The following is a 12,120-nucleotide window of genomic DNA, read 5'->3' as shown; positions in this document are numbered from 1 at the left end:
TGATAGATACGTTAAAAAGAAAAGCCCCCTATGATGATGACGACGGTATCGAAATTCCCCAAAGCAACTTCTGCGAGACATGCCCAGGGTATGAAATAGACGAGGAGAATCTGAAGACGAAGATCTTGGAGCAGGAGCAAATGAGAGAGTTCTTAAAAACTCAAAACAATACGCTCCTCTTTCAGCTGGTCATGTTGAAGAAGATTAAAGAAAATGTTGTTTCTTTGAAGAATGCTAATGCATTACCCGCTCCGGATCTCATCGAGAAGGTGAAGGAGTTCCAGCAGATAGTCGACCCTCCTCCTTCGCCGTTTTCGCGCCCGATCTCTCCAATGCTACTTACTCAGCAATATACTTTCGACTCGGATTAAGGATCCCTCCGCCGCAGCTCAAGAACCAGAGAGGTGCCTTCACCACACTTGCAGTATAATAATTATTGTCACCGGAAATATAGCAACTTTTCATGTGTTTCAACAAATTTTAAGCTCTGCAGTATTATTTTAACAATTAATTTAGTACAATAATAAATAAATTACATTTTTAAAGCAACTTTTAACAAAATTATTCAACTTTGGTTAATGCAAGAGACATGTTTTTTTTAATATGTAAGAATTTTAAAAACACTAATGGATAGAGTAGAAATTTCCAGTGAAATGGCATATTTCTTAATTTAGTCCCTCACATGAGTCCATATTTCAGGTAACCATATTATTTACATGTGTGTGAATGTGAAATGCTCTATTACTGGTATAATTTTAACTATCGTTAACTCATATTGTATTGAATAAGTATTCTGACACATTTAATGTCAAATCTCGCAATAAAATGATAATTATTCTTTGAATTATTTTTCCCTTACCTTCTCCCGAAGTGCATATCGCTCACTCCTTTCAAGAACATCATAAATCAAAAATCGTCAATTTTCAGTTGAGCATGTTTTCGGAATGCCCAGAAAATGTATTATATCTTAGCAAAAGAGGCATATTTTTAACTTAATATTTACCCGCTACAGGGCAGAAAGTGTTGTTCTTGCATTTTTAAGAAAATGTATTGTTTAATTATTTTTTTTAAATATACTAAATATTTTTGTAATGTAGAAAAAACCTTCAGGTTTTACCTAAAAAGATCTGTTGCACAGTAAAAAGTTCAGTAAGTGGGTTGATATTTGTTTTTAATACATTGTATTATATTTTTAAACTTTAAAAACGTTCTCCCGAAAAATCAAGTTTTTTGATTTATGACGTTCTTGAAAGGAGTGAGCGAAATCAAATGATGCCTTATCTTGGGTACATTTCATAAAGTCAAGGTGATCAGTCTTCTATTTCAGGTGCCAGTCCCGCGTAACGTATTACAGTGAGAACATTTTACCTTTAACCATTTCACTGCTGAGAAACATATTGACTCTTGTATACTTTTAAAAATGTAGATATACGGACGAAAAATATTTTTTTTTTATAAAAACCCTTTTTTATCTCCCTTCAATTATTATTGCAAACAAGTTTTCAACAAAATTGTTTGCAATAATGCTAAAATTAGCATACTTTAACCTGTTAACCGGGCGGTCCGCTGTCCAATTACGCAACTTGTAACGGGCGCGAATACTAATTCACTCCGCGTCTTAAATTCATGTCGAGACATGTATGGATGACTAATACCTTTGTTGTTCGATAAATATACGTACATATATATAATATAATAAACATATATTTCAAGGACGTGTTCATAAGTCCTACCCGCACCCGATATTGTTTGCGTTTGACGTATTTATGCGTCCCGCCCGTTAACAGGTTAAAGAAAAAAATCTCAGCACTCAAACGGTTTTAACTACCAATGTGGTTTGTTATCAGCGTGGGATCCTAATATTCGATCTACAATATTCGTTCATAGTAATTAGTTACCAGTAAATGGAGTCCCAATACAATCGAAATTCTGATTCCTTGTCCCCTCTATTCCCTAAACTTGACCTCGTGTGACTTCTACTTTCAAATTTGAAAAAATACTATTTCTAAATACACAGGAAAAGATAAAGAAGTTGTTTATAACTTATAACTACAAAGAAAAGAAAGATAAGGGAAGAGAAATATCAAGTAATACGTACGTTACAAGGTAAATGCAGCATAGCAAGAAAGGTTCCTGGCTGAACCTGAGTGGTTCCACTATAGCAATAAGAAACTGTTAAGAGTGACTACAGAGTGAAAATTGTCATGATTGCCAGTATGGAGTGACATAACAAAAAGAAAATATTTTGTGGGAATTCTATCAGTGTTTATTTTCCAACCTTTGATAAAAAAAAATTTTTGATGGGATAGAAAAATTAGTCATCCTGTAAAAATTATGTTATTTATTCATAAATGTATTTAAAAAACATTTTATAAATATGTACATTTACGAATAAATAATAATCATGTAATACCAATTAGTACACAGTACGCCAGATGAAAGGTTATGAATCCAGGGTCAAGATTAAGCAAAACACTCTGAATATCTAGCATCTAGATATTTATTTTAACTTTATTTGTTGAACAAGTCAATATGTAATTTTATAGATAGCAAAAGACCATAATTTTTATTAAAAAAAGAGAAATACTTGTGTTTTTATTATTCACACAAATATTTCAATTTCATACTATTTCTGTGAGCCTGAGCGGCTCATTATTAGAAATAGGTAGCAAATTGTGGTAGAGTGGGTTCGAACCGAGAAACTCTGACTTAAGAGTCCGCAACACTAACCCCGTGACCACAACCCGACACTAATATAATTTCTGAGAAGACAGTTTTCAATTATTCAGGTATAATTTATTAAAATTTATAATTCAAACTGCATATGTACAGAAAAGGAATCAAAATAAAACACATTTACGTATAAGTACTCTTTATTTAAATTTTATATGTTTACATATTTATGTAAATATATATTTTTTTGTTTGATACTTTTCTTGATGTGTAAAAAACTTTTGTTTGTGTTCTTTGTATAATCGCTTGCATCTTGTCCAACTTCACCTTATAAATAAAATACTAATATGTACAAAGATCCAACTTTCATATTACGTAGCTGGTAAATTAAACAAATAAAGATGTTTTAATCTCGAATTCAGAAATGGCTTAATGCATAACTGCTTGCAAAATTTGTTACTAGAGTCGTATTGGACATTGAATATTTTCTATATGCTGTTAGAATACAAGTTTTAGAAACAAAGAACTTTGTAAAAATTGTTTTTGTTATACAAAAAAAAATTAAGATTCAAGTTGAATCAAAATATTAGTTGCTGGGAGGTCTTGGCTAAATGGATGTTGGTTATGTGGGATTTTAAACCAATTATTTGCTGGACATGTATATATACGGTGGTGCCCGCTATACTATAAAATGTATGGTAAAAATGATCAGATTTTAGTATATCATGATTATCCTTAGGGATGCCTTCGTGCTGCCTTATTGATCTATTTATTTTTTAAATTTTGCACTGTCATTTCTTGGTGGAACTTCATTTAGTATGGATCAAACAATGTTTTTCCACTTTTATTTGACCAGTGACCGGGTTTCGTCAAAAACCTGGTCACGTTTTGTCATAACTAAGGTGGTACGACAAAACCCCAGTCACTGCTCAAATAAAATAAAAGTAGAAAAAGCTATATAATTGTTGTTTATTATGTGTTGATATTCTATTGACATTGACAAAAACACTTGGCTAGTATCAGGTTGCTGCACCACAAACATTGGATACTCGCTCAGTCGTAAAAGCGTAGTATTTTTGAAGTATTTGCTTGCAGTTCTTATTCTTTCTACTTATTTTTACAAGGAATAAAAACAGTAACAGGATGAGAAATTACTATCTTTCTCTTTCACAGAATTGCTTCCTACAAGGGAAATTTGGGTCATCTTCCTTTTACAATTGAAATGAAATGATTACAGAAGACATAGGATGACAGTACATTTAATAAAGGAATAGTGCAGTGATGGTTTAAGAAATTCAGTGAGAGCAAAATTGATTTATAAAATGAGCCACATAGGGTAATACCTCGCGTCATTGACGATACGGAAATACAGGTGGAAGTTGAGACCCTACTCATCAACAATAATACGATTGTCTCTCGCCTGGAACAGAAGTTTCATGTAAACCGGAGGGTGGGGCACCCATAAGTCTTTTCCTGGCTCAAGTTGGTAAGGAGGAAAAAAATGTAGACGCTTACTACATAAATTAATTGATGCAAATAAACTCCGACAGCAAAAGGTATCCACTTCACTCATCTATCGAAATAAAGGTACACTGTTCTTTATTAGAATTGCAACACATGTTACAATTCACCTACTTCTCATCACGTGATGAGAAGCAGATGCTACATAATAATAAAGGTCGATTGGGATAGAGACTGGGAGTCGACAAAGCACACAAGACGATCCTTCATCTGAAAAAGGTCATGGTGACGGCTATGGTGATTAGCTATGGTATTCTTCACAATTCATTCCCGAAACCTCGTGAGAGACAATCATGGGAGAGTCATCCTGTGGAGATCTGGAAATAATGCACCAAAAATTGAAACACTTTGCTGCACTGCACTTTACTGTTACTCCTTTCATGAAATGGCTAAAGTATTTATGGTTTCTTTCTTTATAGTGTTATAGAGAAGTTTCTCTTATTTTTTTTTCTTAGGTGTCCTAAAACATCTTCGTTTTGACATCTCTCATTGACTCATATTTTGAGCATTTTTATAGAAAGGCACCACATTCCGAATCCTTTAATATTCCTTGTGGCAGCTTGGTCGCATCCGGCTCTTGAAGCCATACAGAAATACACACATATCTTACAATTTTCGTGCGCAGATTGAAGTTGAAGTTCTTATTAAGTAAGGAGGTCAAGCATTTTGATGAAGCGGTTTCACACCAATTTAATCACAGCGAAGTGCCCTTGCGTTGTAAATTATCCAAAACTATAATTATTTCTTTCCCGACTTTGATATCTTGGGAATGGTCCCATCGGTCATTTCGCACACAGCTCAGATATTGACTAAATGACACGGGGGGACCATTTATTTTCAGTCCCTTATTCTTGCAGGTTATGTCAATTTGATTAATTAAACCTTGTATGTTATTCATTAGAATGATGTGTCATCAGCATAATGAATATTATTAATTATCTGCCCATTTATAACTATCCCATCCAAAGTTTCAACACCTTTTTGAATATGTCTTCTAATAGTTCTTTACAACTTATACAAGTTGAACAGAATTGGTGTAAGTATACATCCTTGCCAAACTCCACGGCCAATATTCATTATTATTTCATCTTTAACTTTTACTGCGGCCTTTGATGCCAGCAGAAGATACCAATAAATGTAATGTCCCTCGTGTCCAAACCTTGTCTGTAATTTGTCAAACACTTTCTTTTCAATCATCAACTGTGGTTGATGATGAATATTTGCATTTTTTCAAAGTGAAATTTTTACTCCCAGAATATTAGCGGAGTACTGTTATTGGGTTTAAATTTACTTTTAAAATATCTTTTCAACTCGCACAAAATCCAAAATTTGCAGTGCAATTAACGGATAAAATAAGTGGGATAGTCGTATGTGTAAATAAGGAAATTTTATGAAGCTGACGTTTTAACTTTAGTTTTAATTCAGTCGAAAAGCAATTTTAAATGTTGTATCTATGATATTGGCTTATTTCATAGATACACCATATAAAATTGTGATGGGATTTAAAATTTAGCAACGGCGTTGATGTTTGGTTTATATTTCTGCCACTTAGCAAACACGCAGCAAACAGGACCTATGCTCTTCAGTTTTAATTAAGTTTCACCTCACAATTGCCATGATATTTGGTGTAGTATGATATATGGTGATAATAATAATAATAATAAATTTGGATAACTTATATGCCGCCATTTTTGTAAAATAATACCTCAAGGGCGCTGATGTAACCAGTACTGATATTCCGACACTAAAACGCGGCAATAGAAAATATTGAGTGTGTCAATGATGATGAGGGTCATCATTAGATGGTTGGTGGGAAAATAATCACTCCTACACTGTGTGTCATTGTTTGGGATATCTTGGGAAAGTGGAAGGAAAAAATATCTAATATTACCATTGTTGCTTCACAAGTACACTATAAGCGACGATTGGCGGTGTAGTGGGGCCGGGGCGGAAACCTTGCACTTTTTTTGATTCCGGAACGTGCCCTGGTTTTCATTTGAACTTTACTCTTCACGGGATACGAAAAGACGACATCTTTGAAATAATAAGGATATAACATTGCTAAAATTTGCGATAGTTAATAAATTCGCGTATAAGTCAAATAAAAATGTATGAATTCAAAATTTCACATACGAAACTTAATTTCATCTTTGCCAAAACTCAAAAAAATGCCAAATTAAGTTGCGAAATATATACTCCAGCTGTGAGAAAAGAAAGTGTATTTGTTCATCGCCCTTTGCTTATTTGGCCTACACATCATACAGAAGATATGAAAAAGATTTTTCCTAAAGCATTGTGAACTATTTTAAAACTAAAATATTTCGAGGCAATGACATTTATTTTAGATAAGATTAAATTTTGAACTATTTTAAACTTAAAATACTAATACTCCGAGGTGATGGTATTTATAAGGTTAAATAAGGTTACATTTAAAACTATTTTAAACTTAAAATATTAACACTCCAAGGTGATGGATTTAATAGAACTACATTTACGTTACATTTTGAACTATTTAAACCTAAAATACTAATACTCTGAGATGATGGCATTTATTAGATTCATAAATAAATATTCCAGAAAATTTAAAAAGTATTTAAAATAGAGAATTTTTTTTAAAAATACTATAGGAAAAATCTTTTGTAATTTTCCTAAATGGTCTAAGGTCCGAACAAGCATTTGGTAACGAAATGGTGATGAAATTAAATTTTCTACTATAAGTAATGGTACTTTTAAACATTTAATTATATTCTATTTTAAAGCGTTCTTTTCATTTCCTAACAGGAGGACTGAAAAGATCTCGATGTGAAAATATTATTTATATCTTCTTCTTTTTACTCTCCACGTTTAAGGTTGGCCATAGCCAACCTAGGCCATATCACCATAGCACTCTTAACTTCGTATCTGGTCTAAACAACGACTTAGTGCTATAGCTGAACTGCTTTGTCGAGTTTTTAAGCCAGGTATACGTCTTCCTCTTATGTTGCATTATCTTCGGAGTGTAATATGTATTACTTCATATGTCTCTTTCCTCATAAAATGGCCACCAAAGCACTTTAGCTTTCTTATCTTTAAGTTGTAAAGCTTTTCTCTTTTGTCCCATGTGTCCTAAAATATTTTCATTTCACACTCTCTCAGCCGATGATATTTTGACCATTCTTAAATAGCACCACATTTCGATTGAGAGTCCAGCTTTTGACACCATAGAGAAGCATTGAAATGATGTAGCATCTTACAAAATTACATGCGTAGATCGAAGTTGAAGTTTTTATTACTAAGGAGATCGAGCATTTTGAAGAAGCATTTCGAGATTTCTATCCTGACTTTGATCCTCGGGAATGGTTACACTGGTCATCAAATTAACAGCCCAGATATTTATATTAATGTACCATTTCTAACGTATCTGTTCCCATTCCATTTTGAATACATTTTATTTTAGACGCATTTATTTTAAACCCCTATTTATACAGGCTAGTCGATTCAATTCGTCGATCTTTGTAAACCTATGTTATTCTTAGAACGAGTGTCATTGGCGTAACAAGCATTATTAATTATCTGCCCAGTGCTTCTTCCAATATGTCTTCCGAGTATAAGTTGAATATAATTGTTGAAAATATAACACTTTCGCTAAACTCCATGATAAATTTTGATATCCATTGGTATTTCATCTTCAACATTTATTGTGGCTTTTTGATGACAGTAGAGATTACCAATAATTCCTGTCACTATTTAATTTAACACTGCACCACTGGCAATGAAATGTCATCTTATCTAACCTCTACTGTGAGTAATGCTCCATTTAATGTGATAAGGATCAAATCACAGAGGGTCTTATCATTTGCACAAGTGTCCTCATTGTCACATTAAAATAACATTGGTTTGTCTTTTAACAGTAATCTGTCCAACTGATATGCATATTGCAATAAATATGTTATTTATCAAAATAAGTTTATCATTTATTATGCTTCATACTTCTTGCTCCGCTCTAAATAGCGAATTAACGATACAGAGAAACCATTTTCCCAATTCTTATGCCAGAATATATGTCTTCTTTCCGTAATACCTTCCACTTCTCTCAAGATAGATTCAAGCGCAAAGAAATTTTTAAAACTTATAAATCACCATCTTTAAAATAACATCAAATATAAAATTTAATTTGCCCAAAATATCCCCTCTTGAAATGTTATATCTTTTTGGAAATTTGATGATCTCAAAATACTAACCAAGAAAATGTTATGTCTATTAACTGAGAATAAGTAGTCCGGGTGGGAGATTTCTATGTCGGTTAAGCACGTTTATTTTATGAACCATCTTAAGGTGTTAATCCACTACAATCGCAAACAAGTAGCGCTCCACGATTGCAACTAGTGGATACGTTCACGCTCCATCTTAAGCGATCAGCTTGGACAAAGAACGGACAGCGAACACGTAATGAAGCGCAGTACGTTGGCGGCCGTTGCGAGCAGTCTTCGTTGGTGCTCGCTATCCAAGTGGATGCCTGAGGTAAATACTGAATATGGGATCAAATCATAGGTTATGCTTGGATACTTCATTTTTCCACACATAATACGCAGATAGTTCATTTTAAAAAAGGTACAGCTGCCCAATTTTGAAACCTAGTAAGGTTAAATATTAAGATAATATTATTTACTTTTTCGCCAATTAGTTTCCTTTTTCTTTTTTTTCTATTTGCTTTACATGAAATTAAAATGGAGGTACTTAAAGTTTTATGTTGAAATATGTAAATTGAATATTTAAGTGCCTGAGCAAAGGGGTGTTTTTGTTATTTCATAAACAGCTTTATTTCGTAGCATAAGACTCGTTAAATACAGTGCCATGCGCGTTCAAAAAGGTAAGATTTAACAAACATATTATCATTCTTAAAAGAGCAAATCAATATAACCGCGATGAATCTAGTCATATGATAAATCCAATGAAATCATAAAGTCAACTCAGAAACAATCTGTTTTCCGTTCTGTGTATTCTCAAAGTATACTCTGTCCCGGAATACGACCACGGTGCACATTGCTATTTAGGTGATTCAGACAAACACGGCAGTAATAAACTTTTAGGCTACTTTAGATTGGCCGGTCTGTTACGTCTTCAGAAGATTGCGCATCTTACTAATGGACTCCCAGCTGAATATAAAAGCTAAAAATGGAAAGATTTCCATTTCTTTTGTATTGAATCAATCATAGATTTTTCAAGTTTTTCATCTCCCATTTTCCACATGTGCATACCGGATTCTTGTTTTCTCTGCTTCATCTGACCGTGTCTTGTACTTCGCAGGTTCCGACTCTGTTCCTTACTGCTTTTTCTGAGATGGGTCTTAAGATAATCATATAGTCTTCACATCAGTAACCTGACTAATGTTTCAATACAAATAGGTATTTTGAAACACACTCGCAATTTGTTTGGGCGGTAGATTTATTGTGCAATCAGTTCATGTTAAATTTTAAAAATGACCCGTTTCAGTTAAATATGACACAGTCAATTTATCTGTCCTTAGATGTCAGGCAAAAGTTATTAGACCCCTGAGTTTTTGCAGAATTTTGCGTATTGAAATATTTATATGGTTACATCGATTTGCCTTTCTACAAATGATATTGTTGTTAAGACATTAAACAATTCGCATTTTTTATATATAATTTTTATCGTTGAAATTACAACGCACTTATCACAGCGGGCTAAATCAACAGGCTCAACTTAACAAGTATGCAAGGGGAAATATAAAAATAAATTACTGTTTATCTTTAATCAATCGGATTAAAAAAATAAAAGTAAATTTTAAAAGGGTTTAAACTAAGAATATATTAGTTGGTGACGCATTAATCGTTCCTATGTACACTTGGTGTACAGTAATACTTACATGGTGTCCGCGTACAGATATACTTAAATACACTTCTCTGCGTATGTGCATACTTACGTATCGTATCTTATTCAGTCTTTAGGTTATCAGCTATACTCCTCTTAGATTAGAGGGTGCGGGGGATCAGAGTTTAGGTCAGACAGTTGTTGACCTGCAGTAACAGGCAAAAAATAAACAGTAAAAAAATACAATCACCTTAAAATTAAAATACCTCGTAATTTACCACAAAAAAGTATATATGTGACACGTGTTTCAATGAATACAGCATCATTGTTGAAAATTCCCAAAACACACAACTCGAGGCACCTTCACGGCCACGACAGTTGAGCACCACAAGCGGTGACTCTGTACTGGTTACGCATGCTAATGAGGCCGCAAGCGTGGAAACGTGTGACACACTAATATAATAATATACATTTCGAATGGTAAATTACAAAGATAAATTCAATTCTTAACTGGGTAAAATCCACCACACGTTCTGCTGATACAATTGATGAAATAAAAACAGTGATCGCTTATGACACAATGAATTAACAATAAGTATTGTTGTGTTATAAACATACTTTATTCATTAAGATTACACGCACAAACAGGGGGGAGTAACAGCGAGACAAAAATATCATATTGTGCTTAATATCTAAAAAGTAACATTATATGAAAATATTACGTCAAATATAAATGTTCATTATCTTATAAAAGGTTATAAGTCAATGCTTCTTAACATGATGTAGTCAAATAAGTAAGCATTGCATTACAAATCCAACAATTATTAAAATAACATTTAGTTCATGTTAAATGATCATTTTAAAAATTGTATTTATATAACTATTTTGAAGTAAATCAAATTTTAAACTAAAAAAGAGGAAAAAAATTAAACACAAATTAAAACTATTGGAATAAAACTAATAGCTAGAGCCGGAAGAAAAATTCACATTTTACTGCATCGTCTAGTTTATCGAGTAGCCTACATGGTAGTCGGGTTCGTAGTTTATTGTAGCTCTGTACACGGTAGCGGGGTTCATAGTTTATCGTACCTCTCCTGGTAGCGAGGGCATTATAAAACGTCAAAAAGATAAAATACAATTCCTATTTTAAAATTCATACATGCAACTTAATTTCCATTAAAAATATTTATGATATCAACTTCTCGATAACATAAAATTCTGCTACTCCCAATATATATATCTCGTGAGTCAAGTTTCCCGATTACATTATATTATTATACATATCTTTTGTGCATGTACAAACGTATATATTTATTTTATGTACATATTTTTTATTAAAAACTTCAAAATGTATACATGCGTCGAATAATAAAAGTACAGTATTATAGGAAGGTCCACCTAATTCCGAGAGTGTGAAACTATGCATTCATTAGTAAACAAGTAAACCACGGTAGACGAAAAATGCCAGAACTCACGTCGCGGGAAGGGCCGCGCAGTTTTACAAAATCCCCAACGGCCATTACGACCGCCTCCTGTCAACTCAATCACCTGTTCAATCTGCGCAGTCATCTGTGCATCGCCGAAAGCTCTATCTTCAAAGCTTCCTATCCGACTTACCTCAGACTGGAATACCTTGCCGAGCTTGGTCGTCAACTCGACCGCGGTAACCCGATTTCAAGAATCGAACAGGCAAAATACAGCGTACGAGATATAGGTACATCAGACAAGGCTGCCAAACTATAACAACAATAATAAGTTAAACAGAACTTAACGGAACACAGTTTGTGAGAGTTGATCGTATTCAGCGGGCAGTCGATGCGAGAATTTCGCCCCGAGAGGTAGCGATGCTCCGAGCGGGATATATGTTTCTCCATTCGTGTACAACTAGAAAAAAAACAACATATTGCGGGTTCTCAAGTACCTCTTAGGAAGAAGGAACGTGCTACGGGATTTACAAGTGCGAGATTAAGAAGCGCCGGAATGACAAAATTAAATATGACACAACTAAATCTTGTTAAGAATTTAGTTTGTGCGCTACACTGCTTCCATATTACTTTATAAGAGATTACGAGATACTGCCTGTTGGGTCAAGTTCTCTCTCCCAAAACAGGGGAG

Source organism: Brachycentrus maculatus, unplaced genomic scaffold, assembly GCF_059751285.1.
Source record: "Brachycentrus maculatus isolate JH-2025_06_01 unplaced genomic scaffold, ASM5975128v1 h1tg000299l, whole genome shotgun sequence".
NCBI lineage: Eukaryota > Metazoa > Arthropoda > Insecta > Trichoptera > Brachycentridae > Brachycentrus > Brachycentrus maculatus.
Note: the sequence above shows the minus strand (reverse complement) of the source record.